This window comes from Oryx dammah, unplaced genomic scaffold (genome assembly GCF_014754425.2).
Source record: "Oryx dammah isolate SB20612 unplaced genomic scaffold, SCBI_Odam_1.1 HiC_scaffold_23, whole genome shotgun sequence".
Classification (NCBI taxonomy): Eukaryota; Metazoa; Chordata; class Mammalia; order Artiodactyla; family Bovidae; genus Oryx; species Oryx dammah.
The window spans coordinates 28,060,964-28,076,024 of record NW_024070207.1 but is presented as its reverse complement, the minus strand read 5'-3'; positions in this window follow the sequence as shown (position 1 = coordinate 28,076,024).

Here is a 15,061-nt window from a genome sequence, read left to right as displayed (position 1 = left end):
GCGGGGATGACCCAGAGAGATGTTGTGGGGAGGGGGGTGGGAGGGGGGTTCATGTTTGGGAACGCATGTACACCTGTGGTGGATTCATGTCAATCTATGCCAAAACCAATACAGAATTGTAAAGTAAAAATTAAAAATAAATTAATTAATTAAAAAAAATAAAAAAATAAAAATAAAATAAATGGATCCAAAAATATACAGCATGAAAATACAGATCTACTAATCACAAGAGAGCAGAAATTGCTATAAGAATTACATTTTAGTATAAAGGATATTAACAGTCACAAAGAGGGACATTTCATAATGATGAAGGAATTCATAAAAATGACATTAAAAAACTAAAAGAGAATGTACTTAATAGCAACTTAAAATTAACATAGAGTAAGTTGACAAAACTGAAAATCCACATTTTGTACTTCAGTTCAGTTCAGTTCAGTCGCTCAGTCGTGTCCGACTCTTTGCAACCCCTTGAATGACAGCACGCCAGGCCTCCCTGTCCATCACCAACTCCCGGAGTTCACTCAGACTCATGTCCATCGAGTCGGTGATGCCATCCAGCCATCTCATCCTCTGTTGTCCCCTTCTCCTACTGCCCCCAATCCCTCCCAGCATCAGAGTCTTTTCCAATGAGTCAACTCTTTTCATGAGGTGGCCAAAGTACTGGAGTTTCAGCTTTAGCATCATTCCTTCCAAAGAAATCCCAGGGCTGATCTCCTTCAGAATGGACTGGTTGGATTTCCTTGCAGTCCAAGGGAGAAATGTCAATATTAACCCCTTGGGCTAACTGACAAAATTGACAAAATTAACTGACAGAAGATCAATTATAAAAGAATTGTACAACATGACTTAATTCCCATTTATGAAATGTTCTCAACTATATCAACATAAATATTATTTACAAGTGTATATGAAACATTGGCCAAGATTGTCCATGTGTTACACCATAAACGTAGTCTCAATGACAAGAAAAGGACTGAAAGAGCAAATATTCTCCACTACAACAGACTCTAGTGAGAAATCAATAATAAAAAGATATTTGGAAAACCCCCAAACATTTGGAAATTACAAAGTATGAATTTAAGTAAGCACAGAAAAGGGGAAATACCAAAAAGAACTTAGAAATTATTATGAAATAAGTAATGAAAGCACAGCATACAAACATTTATGTGATGCAGCTGGAGCAGGACTGAGAAAAAAGTATTAGCTTTAAATGTTTATATTAGCATAGGACAGTGTTTAAAACCAATAACCTTGGTTTCTATAACTTAGGAAGTTAGAGAATGGATAATAAATTCAACACAAACTAAGCAGGTGAAAAGAGATAAACATTCAAGTGGAATTTAATAAAATAGAACATGGACAAAAAGTGAAGAAAATCGAAAAAACCAAAAGCTAATTGTTTGAAAACAGTAATAATACAATTCATAAAACTCTATCTAAAAGATGATGATGTTAAAGTTCTTCACTCAATATGCCAGCAAATTTGGAAACAGTGGCACAGGACTGGAAAAAGTCAGTTTATATCGCAATCCCAAAGAAATGCAATGTCAAAGAATGTTCAAACTACTGCACAACTGCACTCATTTCACATGCTAGCAAAACAGTGCTAAAAACCCTTCAAGCTAGGCATCAGCAGTATGTGAACTGAGAACTTACAATTGTACAAGATTTAGAAAAGGAAGAGGAACCAGAATTAAATTGCCAATTTCTATAAATTTTGGATCATAAAAAAGCAAGGGAATTCCAGAAAAACATCTACTTCTGCTTCACTGACTATGCTAAAGCCTTTGACTAAGTGGATCACAACAAACTGTGGAAAATTCTGAAACAGATGGGAATACCAGACGACCTTACCTGACTCCTGAAAAACCTGTATGCAGGTCAAGAAGCAACAGTTAGACCCAGACATGGAACAACAGGCTGGTTCCAAATTGGAAAAGGAGTACACCAAGCCTTTATATTGTTACCCTGATTATTTAACTTCTTTGCAGGGTACATTGTGCAAAATGCTGGACTGGATAAATCACAAGCTGGAATCGGTATTTCTGGGAGAAATATTAATAACCTCAGATATGCAGGTGACACCACTTTAATGGCAGAAAGTTAAGAGGAACTAAAGAGCCTTTGATGAGGGTGAAAGAGGAGAGTGAAAAAAGCTGGCTTGAAACTCAAAATTCTAAAAACCAGGATCATAACATCTTGCCTCATCAATTCACGGCAAACAGATAGGGAAAAAGAGGAAACAGTGACAGATTTTTCCCCCCCTTGGGCTCCAAAATCATTGTGGGTGATGACTGTAGCCATAAAATTAAAAGGTGCTTGCTCCTTGGAAGGAAAGCTATAACAAACTTAGACAGTATACTAAAAAGCAGAGAGATCACTTTGCCAAAAAAGGTCCATATAGCCAAAGCTATGATTTTTTAGTAGTCATGTATCAGTGTTAGACTTGGAGCATAGGGAAAGCTGAGCACCAAAGAATCGATGCTTTAAAATTGTGGTGCTGGAGAAGACTCTTGAGAGTCCCCTGGACTGCAAGGAGTTCAAACCAGTCAATCCTAAAAGAAATCAACCCTGAATATTCACTGGGAGGACTGAAGCTGAAACTGAAGCTCCATTATTTTGGCCATGTAATGCAAAGAGTCGACTCATTAAAAAAGACCCTGATGCTGCGAAAGATTGAAGGCAGAGAGCAACAGAGGATGAGATGGTTGGCTAGCTTCACTGACTTAATGGACATGAGTTTGAACAAACTCTGGGAGATACTGAAGTATGGGAAAGCCTGGCATACTGCAGCCCATGGGGTCGCAAAGACTTGGACAGGACTTGGGCTTCCCTAGTGGCTCAGAGGTTAAAGCGTCTGCCTGCAATGCGGGAGACCTGGGTTCGATCCCTGGATCAGGAAGATCCCCTGGAGAAGGAAATGGCAACCCACTCCAGTATTCTTGCCTGAAGAATCCCATGGACGGAGGAGCCTGGTGGTCCACGGGGTCACTAAGAGTTGGACAGGACTGAGCGACTTCATTTTCACTTTAGTGATTGAACAACATATAGGTAAATTAGATAAATGATCCAAATATGATCAATAAACAGAAAGGTAGTCAGATGATTGATACAGAGTGAGAAAGAATTCAACTTTACCACATTACCATTATCAGGAATAAAACATGGAAAAAAAATTTTTTTTATAAATTTCCCTCTCTTAAAAGGATAATAAGATACCACTATGAACAATAGTGGGACAATAAATTTGATGAGTTTAATGAAATAAACAAATTTTTCAAAAATACATCTTACCAAAGTTCATCTAAATAAAAAACCTTGGATTTATATATTTAAAAAATAATTTTTTATAAAAATCTTTCATATATAGAAAACTCCAGGTCATGATGATTTTGCCAGTAAATTCTAGCAGATATTCATAGTTGCCATAATGCTAAATATTCCATAAATTCTTTCAGAAATTAGTTGAAGAGAAAATATTTCTCAATACTTTTTTAAGAGGAGAAGATTTTCCTGATATAGATTCCAGACAAACAAATAAGAAAAAGAAAACTACAGGCTATTATCCCTCATGAATAAAGTTGCAAATTGCCTTCCTAAGATATTATTTAACTGAATAAAGAAACATTTTGAAAATACAATATATTTGAAAATATAAGGTTGGCTTAATATTAAAAATATAACATACAATATTAACAATATTAACAGAGAAATAATACATTTTAATCAAATAATGCTTAAAAGGCATTCAATAAAATTCAAAATCTATTAACAATCAAGCAAAACAAACAAAAACTTTCAACACATAGAAGAGCAACAGAAGAGGTTTTCTCAACCTGAAAAAAGACATCTATAAAAAACTTATGGAAATTTCAAACTTGATGGTAAAGACTGAATGCTTTCCCCCTAAGAGCAGGACCAAGACTATGTTATCTGCTCTCACCATTTCCATTTAGCATTTTACTGAAGGGCCTCTTAGTGAAATAAGGCAAGACAAAGAAATAAAAGGCATACTGATAGAGAAGGAAAAAGTAAACTATGTTTATTCAGAGATGGTATGAGCACATATATATAGACCATCCTAAGGATTCTACAATAATCTATAATAGCTAGTGAGTAAATTTAGCAGAACAAGGCCAATATCAAATTTTATTTATATATGCTGTGAACAAAAGTTAAAACTTAAAATGTCATATATGATTTCATTAAAACCATCATCAGTTGGAAGACTCAGTGTTGATAAAATAAAATTTCCCCAAATTGACCTACTGATTTAATGTGTTCTTGATTAAAATCACTGTGACTACTTCTGTAGAAATTTACAAGGTTATTCTAAAAGATATATGAAAATGCATATAATGAAAATCTATATTTATTAAAACAGGAGAAAAAATTTCCATCCTTGATGAAACAATATTTCTTAGAAAAGAAACAATGAACATTAAAAAATTAAATTAGACTTCATCAAAATTAAAAATTTATACTCTCCAAAATCCACTACTAAGTAGTTGGAAAAACAGTCAGAAACTGGGAGAAAATATTCATAAGTCTTACATATGACAAAAGATTTCTATACACAATGTATAAAGAGCTCCACAACTTAATAACAAAATCCAGTATTTGTTTAACGTCAAAATAATTGAAAAGACATTTCACAATATGCATGTGAAAAGACATTCCAATATGCATGTGAAAAATTCTCAATACCTTTAGAAATTACAAAGTGAAAATTCACAAGAACAAAATACTCACTGGAATGGTGAAACTATAGCCATTCCAACAACACAGTATCCTCTGGGATGTGGAGCAATAGAACTCTCATTTATTGCAGAAATACAACCTGCCAAAATCGACTAAATATGAAGCAAAAAATCTAAGTAGCTTTATATCTATTAAATAAATTTTGTTATCAATATCTTCACACAAAGAAGACTCTAGGCCAAGATTATTTTACTCTGAATATTGCACATTATGGAATGTGTAAAATGGGAATGTAAAATGGTAAAACTTCAGAAAATATTTTTAGCAAATTCTTATAAAACCTCAGTATGTTACTGATTAAATTTAGAATTTAGTGTAATGTCCAAATTTCTTTCTTTTTAATATGCCAACTTTATCTTCTTCAAAATTTAGCTGGAGATTTTTGGAGCGGGGATTTTTCTTACAATAAATTCATAACTGTTTTTTTAATATTTTGGAATGGTACTTCTTGTTGTTTAGTCGCTAAGTTGTGTCTTACTCTTTAGTGCCCCTATGGACTGTAGCTTGCCAGGCTCCTCTGTCCATGGGATTTTCCAGGCTAGAATGCTAGAGTGGGTTGCCGTTTCCTTCTCTAGAGGATCTTACTGACCCAGGGATCGAACCTATGTCTCCTGCATTGACAGGTGTATTCTTTACCACTGAGCCACCAGGGAAGCCCAGAATAGATATCAGAGCCCTTAAAAAGAAAGTTAGTGTATACAGAAATTTGCACATATATAAGAAATGCTTTATGTATCCCTTACCCATGGGTTCTATAATAAAATGCACGAATGAACCCATATTTTAAAGACTAGCCAAAAATAATCCATTAATTTTTTTTAGATTTTTGTTTAGAAAGTCACAAATAATTATTAAGAACACCAAATCAATGTTGGTATCCTTTCTTATGCTTAGGAAATACTTTATATCTCATTATCACAAACATATCTAAATTCTTGTCAAAAAGAAATGTGCTAATGTCTAAAAAGCCATATATTTTACAGGAAAAAAACTGCTAATGGATATGGATTTTTTTTTTAGAATAAAGCAAATGTTCTGAAATTAAATAGAGGTGATAGTTGTACAACTCTGTGAATATACAGTTAACCCTTGAACAACATGGATTTGAATTGAATGAGTCAACTTACATATGGAATTTGTTTAATAAATAGGTGCTATAGTACTACGCTGTCCTTGATGCAGAACCAGGGATACAGAAGGCCAATTGTAAAGTTATACTTGGGATTTTCAACTGGGGAGAACATTCAGCAACCCTAACCCCCATATTGTTCAAGGGTCAATTGCAGTACTAAAAATTATTGAATCATCCACTTTAAAAGTTAATTTATGTTATGTGAATTACATCTTAATACAACTGTTTTGTTTAAAAAAAAAAAAGGAAATCTTACCTAACTGAAAAAGATAAATGTGCTAATGTAAAACTACTAATTGAATAAAACTATTATATCAAATTAGTAGCACAAAAATGACTCTTTGATTTAACTTCAAAATAAGAAGTAAAGATCTCTACTTTCCATTTTATAATACACCAAAAGAATTTAACAACATTGATGTTTTTTCAGATAAGAGTCTTAGCACTGTGTCAAAAACACTGGTAGATATTCAAAGTATCACCTGTATGATTAAAGAAATATACACATTCTCTGAAAGAGGTTGAGTATAAGGCTCCTCACTCACTTAAGATAAATGATTTCTTGTTGTGTAAATGCTGAAAAGGAACAGTGAAAGATGCAAGAGCCTAAAACAAGAACTAATTGATTGAGGCTACCTGGAAGCTTTTTAGACGCTTAACAAAGACAACTGACTGTGTAGCTAATACAAGTGAGTACATTAGTAGAATATGCTTAAATACAGAACAAAATTGAAGGAGACCCTGGTTCGATTCCTAGGTCAGGAAGATCCCTTGGAGAAGGGAAAGGCTACAACTCCAGTTATAGATTCACTGCATGGAAAAATATTTTCCAGAATTATGAACTAATTAACAGCCTAGAATTCTTTTTTTTTTCATACTTATGAACTATATAATGAAGGACTGCAGGGTATTTTGCATAGCTTTCATTACTTTAAAATTGCTGCCTTCTAAAATTTTCTTGTTCTCACATTTTGTTGGGGAACACGACTACTGATCAGTAGAGTCACCCAAGAAATAGCAATAGTTGGATATTACTGAATTTTTCCATATTGCTTTTTTTGTTATATTTATACTTGATTTTGAAGGATTGCTTATGCTTGTGTTGCTGCAAGCAATCAGTACCCAGTCATTATGTAACTCATCAGTTTACTTCAGTCGCTCAGTTGTGTCCGACTCTTTGGGACCCCATGAATTGCAGCACGCCAGGCCTCCCTGTCCACCACCAACTCCCGGAGTTCACTCAAACTCATGTTCATCGAGTCGGAGATGCCATCCAGCCATCTCATCCTCTGTCGTCCCCTTCTCCTCCTGCCCCCAATCCCTCCCAGCATGAGGGTCTTTTCAATGAGTCAACTCTTCACATGAGGTGGCCAAAGTATTCGAGTTTCAGCTTCAGCATCAGTCCTTCCAGTGAACACTCAGGACTGATCTCCTTTAGGATGGACTGGTTGGATCTCCTTGCAGTCCAAGGGACTCTCTAGAGTCTTCTCCAACACCACACTTCAGAAGCATCAATTCTTCGGTGCTCAGCCCTCTTTATAGTCCAACTCTCACATCTATACATGACCACTGGAAAAACCATAGCCTTGAGTAGAAGGACCTTTGTTGTGTAACACATAATGATATTTATTATACAACAATGCCTGAGTTTTTACCAACTGTAAACCCCTGGAGTTAAGTGTCTCCCTATTAATCCATTCATCTATACCATGGCCTTTTCTCTCCACACTCAGAAGATTCATAAGGTTATTTCCCTTTAGTGATTTCACTTTTTTACAGTGTGAAATGATGATGGTTGATAAAAGGAGACATTACATTTTAAAAAATAATAATAAAGAACAGGAAAACAAAGCTAAAAGAAACAGCAGCTCTAATTTATTTCTCTGTGAGAGTCTCAGGTCTTCTTAAGTATTTTCCTGTTTTGGCTCTTCAAATCCATCCTAAGCGAAAATGAAGAGGTATGGTAGATGTTGTTATTACACATACGCACCGTTTCCAAAGACTCCAGTACGGTAAAAACCAAAAGGAAGCAAAACGAAAAGAAGATAAAAAGGGAGAGCTTGGTTCAATCCCTGGTTTGGGAATATTCCCTGGAGAAGGGGACGGCAACCCAGTCAAGTATTCTTGCCTGTAGAATCCCATGGACAGAGGAGAGCCTGGTGGGCTACAGTCTATGGGGTCGCAAAGAGTCGGACACAACTGAGTGACTTTCACTCACTCACTCAAAACAAAATATTCTCATTTATCTGCAATAGATAAATTTCAGATTTACAGGAAGAAATAATTTATTTTCCTTTTCTACTGATAAAGCACTGATATAACAGATGGATGGATAAAACTTAGGAATCTGTTTATATAACTAGCTATCAATACATACTTATTTCTCATATACATATTATATACAATAGAGATATCTATGCAACTCTTTGTGACTCCATGGACTGTAGCTCGCCAGGTTCTTATGTCCATGAAATTCTTTAGGCAAGAATACTGGAGTGGACTGCCATTCCCTTTCCCAAATACACCTCTTAAATGTATACATAATGCCTGGCACAGTGCCGAGTATATAGTACATAGCTGTTGACACAATATGACACTTGCTAAATTTAACACCTTCTTAACACCCATGTGTGACTCTTCCTGTATATTATTTTGAGTTCTAAAGATGTACAATTCTTACTGGATAGGTTAACTCCTTTTTGTCTTTAAAATGTCAAACAAAAAGGCCTGTTTCCTCTGGCCAAAGAACTTACAAAGGGAAAGCATAGCAGGGATTTAATGGGAATACACATACCCTAGCAGCAGTGCTGTCACTGTGCCCAGAACATCAGCAACAGCAGAAACTGTTGAACTCATCCCCTGCTCCAAACCTGGCAGCAGCAGATTGACACCTGTTTCACTACCAGCAGCACCTGCAGACCTGGTGTCTCCTGATGCTCCAGCACCAGCAGAAGATGACCCAAGACAGAAGTCTCTTGAAGAAGAGAAATATCTAAACCCAGCATCTCTCAGGCTTCTACTCTATGGCAGTTAGCCAGTTTTGGGTACTCCCAACCTTCCACTAAGTAGCAGACACTGCTGCCTCCGACTTCTATCCTACAGCAAAATTTGACCCAGGAAGTTTCTTCTCTTCTCCAGCAGCATAAGTAAAAAGAGTGGTAAACTCATTATTACCAGATTTCTGAAACAGACTAGGGGAGACACCTGCCACTACAAGATTTAGAATTCCTGAAAGGTCACCTAATATCACACAGCCAAACAAAGAAGTGACTTCCATCACACAAGTTACCAACAGGAATCTAGCAGGAATTCAAATGGAGTCAAAAGAATGATACAAACCAAGGTAACATTCAAGGGCTGCGTGGCGGCACTGGAGTGGGTGGCCGCATGGCGGTGCTGGAGCAGGGCAAGAGGAGAAGGGGATGACAGAGGATGAGATGGTTGGATGGCATCACTGACTCAATGGATATGAATCTGAGTAAATTCTGGGACTTCTTGATGGACAGGAAAGCCTAGCATGCTGTAGTACATGGAGTCACAAAAAGTCTGACAAGACTGAGCTGAAACTATGGCCCCAGGTAAATAACAGGGAAGGAACACGGCTCTACCCATCAACAAAAAATACAGTTCAGTTCAGAAAATTGAATTAAAAATTTACTGAGCATGGCCCCACCCTTCAGGACAAGAGCCAGTTTCCCCATCAGTCAGTCTCTCCCATCAGATAGCTTTCATAAGCTTCTTCTCCTTTTCCATCAGAGGGCAGACAGAATGAAAACCATAATGACAAAAGCTAACCAATCTGATCACGTGCACCACAGCTTTGTCTAACTCAATGAGCCATATGAGCCATGTCGTGTAGGGCCAGCCAAGACGGATGAGTAATGGTGAAGAGTTGTGACAAAACGTGGTCCACTGGAGAAGGGAATGGGAAACCACTTCAGTATTCTTGCCTTGAAAACCCCATGAACAACATGAAAAGGCAAAAAAATTGGACACTGAAAGATGAACTCCCCAGGTCATTAGGAGCCCAGTATGCTACTGGAGATCAATGGAGAAATAACTTCAGAAAGAATGAAAGGACAGAGCCAAAGCAAAAACACCACCCAGTTGTGGATAGGACTGGTGATGGAAGTAAAGTCTGATGCTATAAAGAGCAATATTGCATAGGAACCTGGAATGTTCAGCCCATGAATCAAGGCAAACTGGAAGTGGTCAAACAGGAGATGGCAAGAGTGAACGTCAACATTTTAGGAATCAGCAAACTAAAATGGACTGAAATGGGTGACTTTAACTCAGATGACCATTATATCTACTACTGTGGGCAAGAATCACTTAGAAGAAATGGAGTAGCCATCATGGTCAACAAGAGAGTCTGAAAGGCAGTACTTGGATGCAATCTCCAAAATGACAGAATGATCTCTGTTCATTTCCAAGGCAAATTATTCCATATCACAGTAATCCAAGTATATGCCTCGAATAGTTATGCTGAAGAAGCTCAAGTTTTACGGTTCTATGAAGACCTGAAAGAACTTCTAGAACTAACACCCAAAAGAGATGTCCTTTTCATTGTAGGGGACTGGAATGCAAAAGTAGGAAGTCAAGAAACACCTGGAATAACAGGCAAATTTAGCCTTAGAGTACAGAATGAAGCAGGGCAAAGGCTAACAGAGTTTTGCCAAGAGAATGCACTGGTCATACCAAACACCTTCTTCCAACAACACAAGAGAAGACTCTACACATGGACATTACCAGAGGGTCAACACCAAAATCAGATTGATTATATTCTTTGCAGCCAAAGATGGAGCAGCTCTATACAGTCAACAAAAACAAGACCAGGAGCTGACTGTGGCTCAGATCATGAACTCCTTATTGCCAAATTCAGAGTTAAATTGAAGAAAGTAGGGAAAAACACTAAGCCATTAAGGTATGACCTAAATCAAATCCCTTACACTGATACAGTGCATGTGAGAAATAGATTCAAGGGATTATATCTGATAGAGTACCTGAAGAACTATGGATGGAGGTTTGTGACATTGTACAGGAGACAGGGATCAAGACCATCTCCAAGAGAAAGAAATGCAAAAAGGGAAAATGGTTGTCTGATGAGGCCTTACAAATAGTTTTGAAAAGAGAGGCAAAAGGCAAAGGAGAAAAAGAAACATATACTCATTTGAATGCAGAGTTCCAAAGAATACCAAGAAGAGGTAAGAAAGCCTTCCTCAGGGATCAATACAAAGAAATAGAGGAAAACAATAGAATGAGAAAGACTAGAGATCTCTTCCAAGAAAATTAGAGATACCAAGGGAACATTTCATGCAAAGATGGGTTCCATAAAGGACAGAAATGGTATGGACCTAACAGAAGCAGAAGATATTAAGAAGAGGTGGAAGAATACACAGAAGAACTATACAAAAAAAGATCTTCAAGGCTCACATAATCATGATGATATAATCACTCACCTAAAGCCAGACATCCTGGAATGTGAAGTCAAGTAGGCCTTAGGAAGCACCACTATGAACAAAGCTACTGGAGATGATGGAATTCCAGTTGAGCTATTTCAAATCCTAGAAGAGGATGCTGTGAAAGTGCTGCACTCAACACTATTTATAATAGCCAGGACATGGAAGCAACCTAGATGTCCATCAGCAGATGAATGGATAAGAAAGCTGTGATACATACACACAATGGAGTATTACTCAGCCATTAAAAAGAATACATTTGAATCAGTTCTAAAGGGATGGATGAAACTGGAGCCGATTATACAGAGTGAAGTAAGCCAGAAAGAAAAACACTACTAATGCATATATATAGAATATAGAAAGATGGTAATGATAACCGTGTATGAGAGACAGCAAAAGAGACACAGATGTATAGAATAGTCTTTTGGACTCTGTGGGAGAGGGAGAGGGTGGGATGATTTGGGAGAATGTCATTGACACATGTATAATATCATATGTGAAATGGATCGCCAGTCCAGGTTTGATGCATGATACAGGCTGCTTGGGGCTGGTGCACTGGGATGACCCAGAGGGATGGTATGGGGAGGGAGGTGGGAGGGGGTTCAGGATGGGGAACACATGGTACACCCGTGGCAGATTCATGTTGATGTATGGCAAAACCAATACAATATTGTAAAGTAATTAGCCTCAAATTAAAATTAATAAATTTATATTAAAGAAAGAAAGTGCTGCAATCAATATGCCAGCAAATTTGGAAAACTCAGCAGTGGCCACAGGACTGGGAAAGGTCAGTTTTCATTCCAATCCCAAAGAAAGGCAATGCCAAAGAATGCTCAAACTATCACACAACTACACTCATCTCACACGCTAGTAAAGTAATGCTCAAAATTCTCCAAGCCAGGCATCAGCAATACATGAACCATGAACTTCCAGATGTTCAAGCTGGTTTTAGAAAAGGCAGAGGAACCAGAGATCAAATTGCCAGCACCCGTTGGATCACTGAAAAAGCAAGAGAGTTCCAGAAAAACATCTACTTATGCTTTATTGACTGTGCCAAAGCCTTTGACTGTGTGGATCACACAACAAACTGGAAAATTCTGAAAGAGATGGGAATACCAGACCAGCAGACCTGCCTCTTGAGAAATCTCTATTCAGGTTAGGAAGCAACAGTTAGAACTGAACATTGAACAATAGACTGGTTCCAAATCAGGAAAGGATTACGACAAGGCTATAAATTGTCACTCTACTTATTTGACTTAAATGCAGAGTACATCATGAGAAACACTGGGCTGGATGAAGCACAAGCTGGAATCAAGATTGCCAGGAGAAATATCAATAACCTCAGATACGCAGATGACACCACCCTTATGGCAGAAAATGAAGAGGAACTAAACAGCCTCTTGATGAAAGTGAAAGAGGAGAGTGAAAAAGCTGGCTGAAAACTCAACATTCAAAAAAGTAAGATCATGGCATCCAGTCTCATCACTCCATGGCAAATAGATGGGGAAACAGTGACAGACTTTTTTCCTTGGGCTCCAAAATCACAGCAGATGGTGACTGCAGCCATGAAATTAAAAGACATTTGCTCCTTGGAAGAAAAGTTATGACCAACCTAGACAACATATTAAAATGCAGAGACATTACTTTACCAACAATGGTCCATCTAGTCAAAGTTATAGTTTTTCCAGTAGTCATGTATGGATGTATGGAGTTGGACTATAAAGAAAACTGAGTGCCAAAGAATTGATGATTTTGAACAGTGCTGTTGGAGAAGACTATTGAGAGTCCTTTGGACTGCAGGAAGATCCAACCAATCCATCCTAAAGGAAATCAGTCCCAAATATTCATTGAAAGGAATGATGCTGAAGCTGAAACTCCAATACTTTGGCCACCTGATTCAAAGAACTGACTCCTTGGAAAAGACTCAGATGCTAGGAAAGATTGAAAGCAGGAGGAGAAGGGGATAGCAGAGGATGAGACAGTTTGATTGCATCACTGACTCGATGGACATGAGTTTGAGCAAGCTTTTGGAGTTGGTGATGGACAGGGAGGCCTGGCATGCTGCAGTCCATGGGGTTGCAAAGCATCAGACACGACTGAGCAACTGAACTAAACTGAATATTCATTATTTCTCTAATATATCAAACATCTAGGTTTCTTCAGGGATAGTTTCTGTTGATTGCTTTTGTTTCTTATGTATGACATATTCTTATTTCTTTGCAGTCTTAAGCAAGTTTTTATGGAAAGCCAGGTATTTTGACTACTACAAAGCAACAACTCCTGTGGTGATAGTCTCTCTTCTACTCAAGCTCTGCTTTTGTTGCTTTTTGTTGTTTTATAACTTTTTGAACTAATTCTGTAAGTCTTTACTCTTGGTTGGCCATAGAAATCTTCAATTTATTAGCTTTCCAGTCAATTTCAGATAACTTCCTTAAGAATCCTGGAAGCAAAATCTTTCTTGGGTTTTGTGCAAAGGTTCTTTGTGCAAGCTGAGCCACTCTTTTAACGCTCAGCTGGGAAGTAACACCTCTGCCTTAGTGTTCACTTCATGTTTGCACAGACCTTCAAGGTCAACCAGAGATGAGAACTTATTCGAGTCTTCTCAAGTGTTTCCTAAGCATGTTCACAACCCTGGTCTTGTTATTGTCCTCTAGATTCTCAGAAATTAGTTAGAACTTTTAAAAGCCCTTATGTAATCTTTCCCCCCAACATTTCTTCCCAAGATTTTTGGTTACTCTGTTTTTCTCAGCTGTTATTCATCACTTTAAACATAGGTGATTCAAATATTTGTCTGCAAAAGTTTCAACAGACATCCCCATATATTGATTGAGCACTGTATCAGTTCTGACTTGGGCAAAGTAACACTAATATTTTCATATGGTCTTTCAGGGAACCACCAACCAAATCAAATAAAAACAAATCTTTAAGACTAAGTTCCATTTTTCTCCCTCCAGTAATGTGACTGTGTGTTACTATCAATTATACTTATGCGGAGTGTAGGATCAGACTAGACTGAATTAAAACTCTTTAAAGCTCACTGTTCTTACTGATAGTCATTTCTCTTAAATGGATCACTACAAGGTTTTGGTTAACATCCGAAACAGTTAATTCTGTTTGCTTTGTTTTTTTTTTTTTTTCCATTACTTTTAAGGATAGGCATATTTTCAGAGTTCCTTATAGTACCATTTTCTCTGAAATATCCTTATAAAATGCATTGTTTATAGAAACGGAAAACTGACTAGCAGGTATTAAGGTAAGACAGAGGAAAGGATGTATGTGTATGTGTTTGGTTATTAAAGGGCAACATCAGGGATCCTTGTATTCATGGAAACATTCTGTATTCATTGTGGTTGTAGGCAAAAAAAAACCCCTACATAATTCTAAACATGAATGCACATTAATAAGTACTAGTAAAAAAGAAAATATGAAAAAGTCAGATGAATTTTATTTATGTCAATATGGTAGTTGTGATATTGTACTATAGTTTTTCAAGATGTTATCACTAAGGGGAAGTGGGTAATGTGTGTTTCTATGTTTTACGGTGTCTATGTTTTATTTCTTAAAACTGTGTGAGAATATACAATTATCTAAAAATTCTTAAAAGTTTAAGTAAAAAGCTAATGAGAGGACTGAGCTGCAGGAAAGACAGACCAAAAAAAGATAGTTTTCTGAGGAAAGTAGTTTCCATCTTTTTGGGGAATGGTTAAGT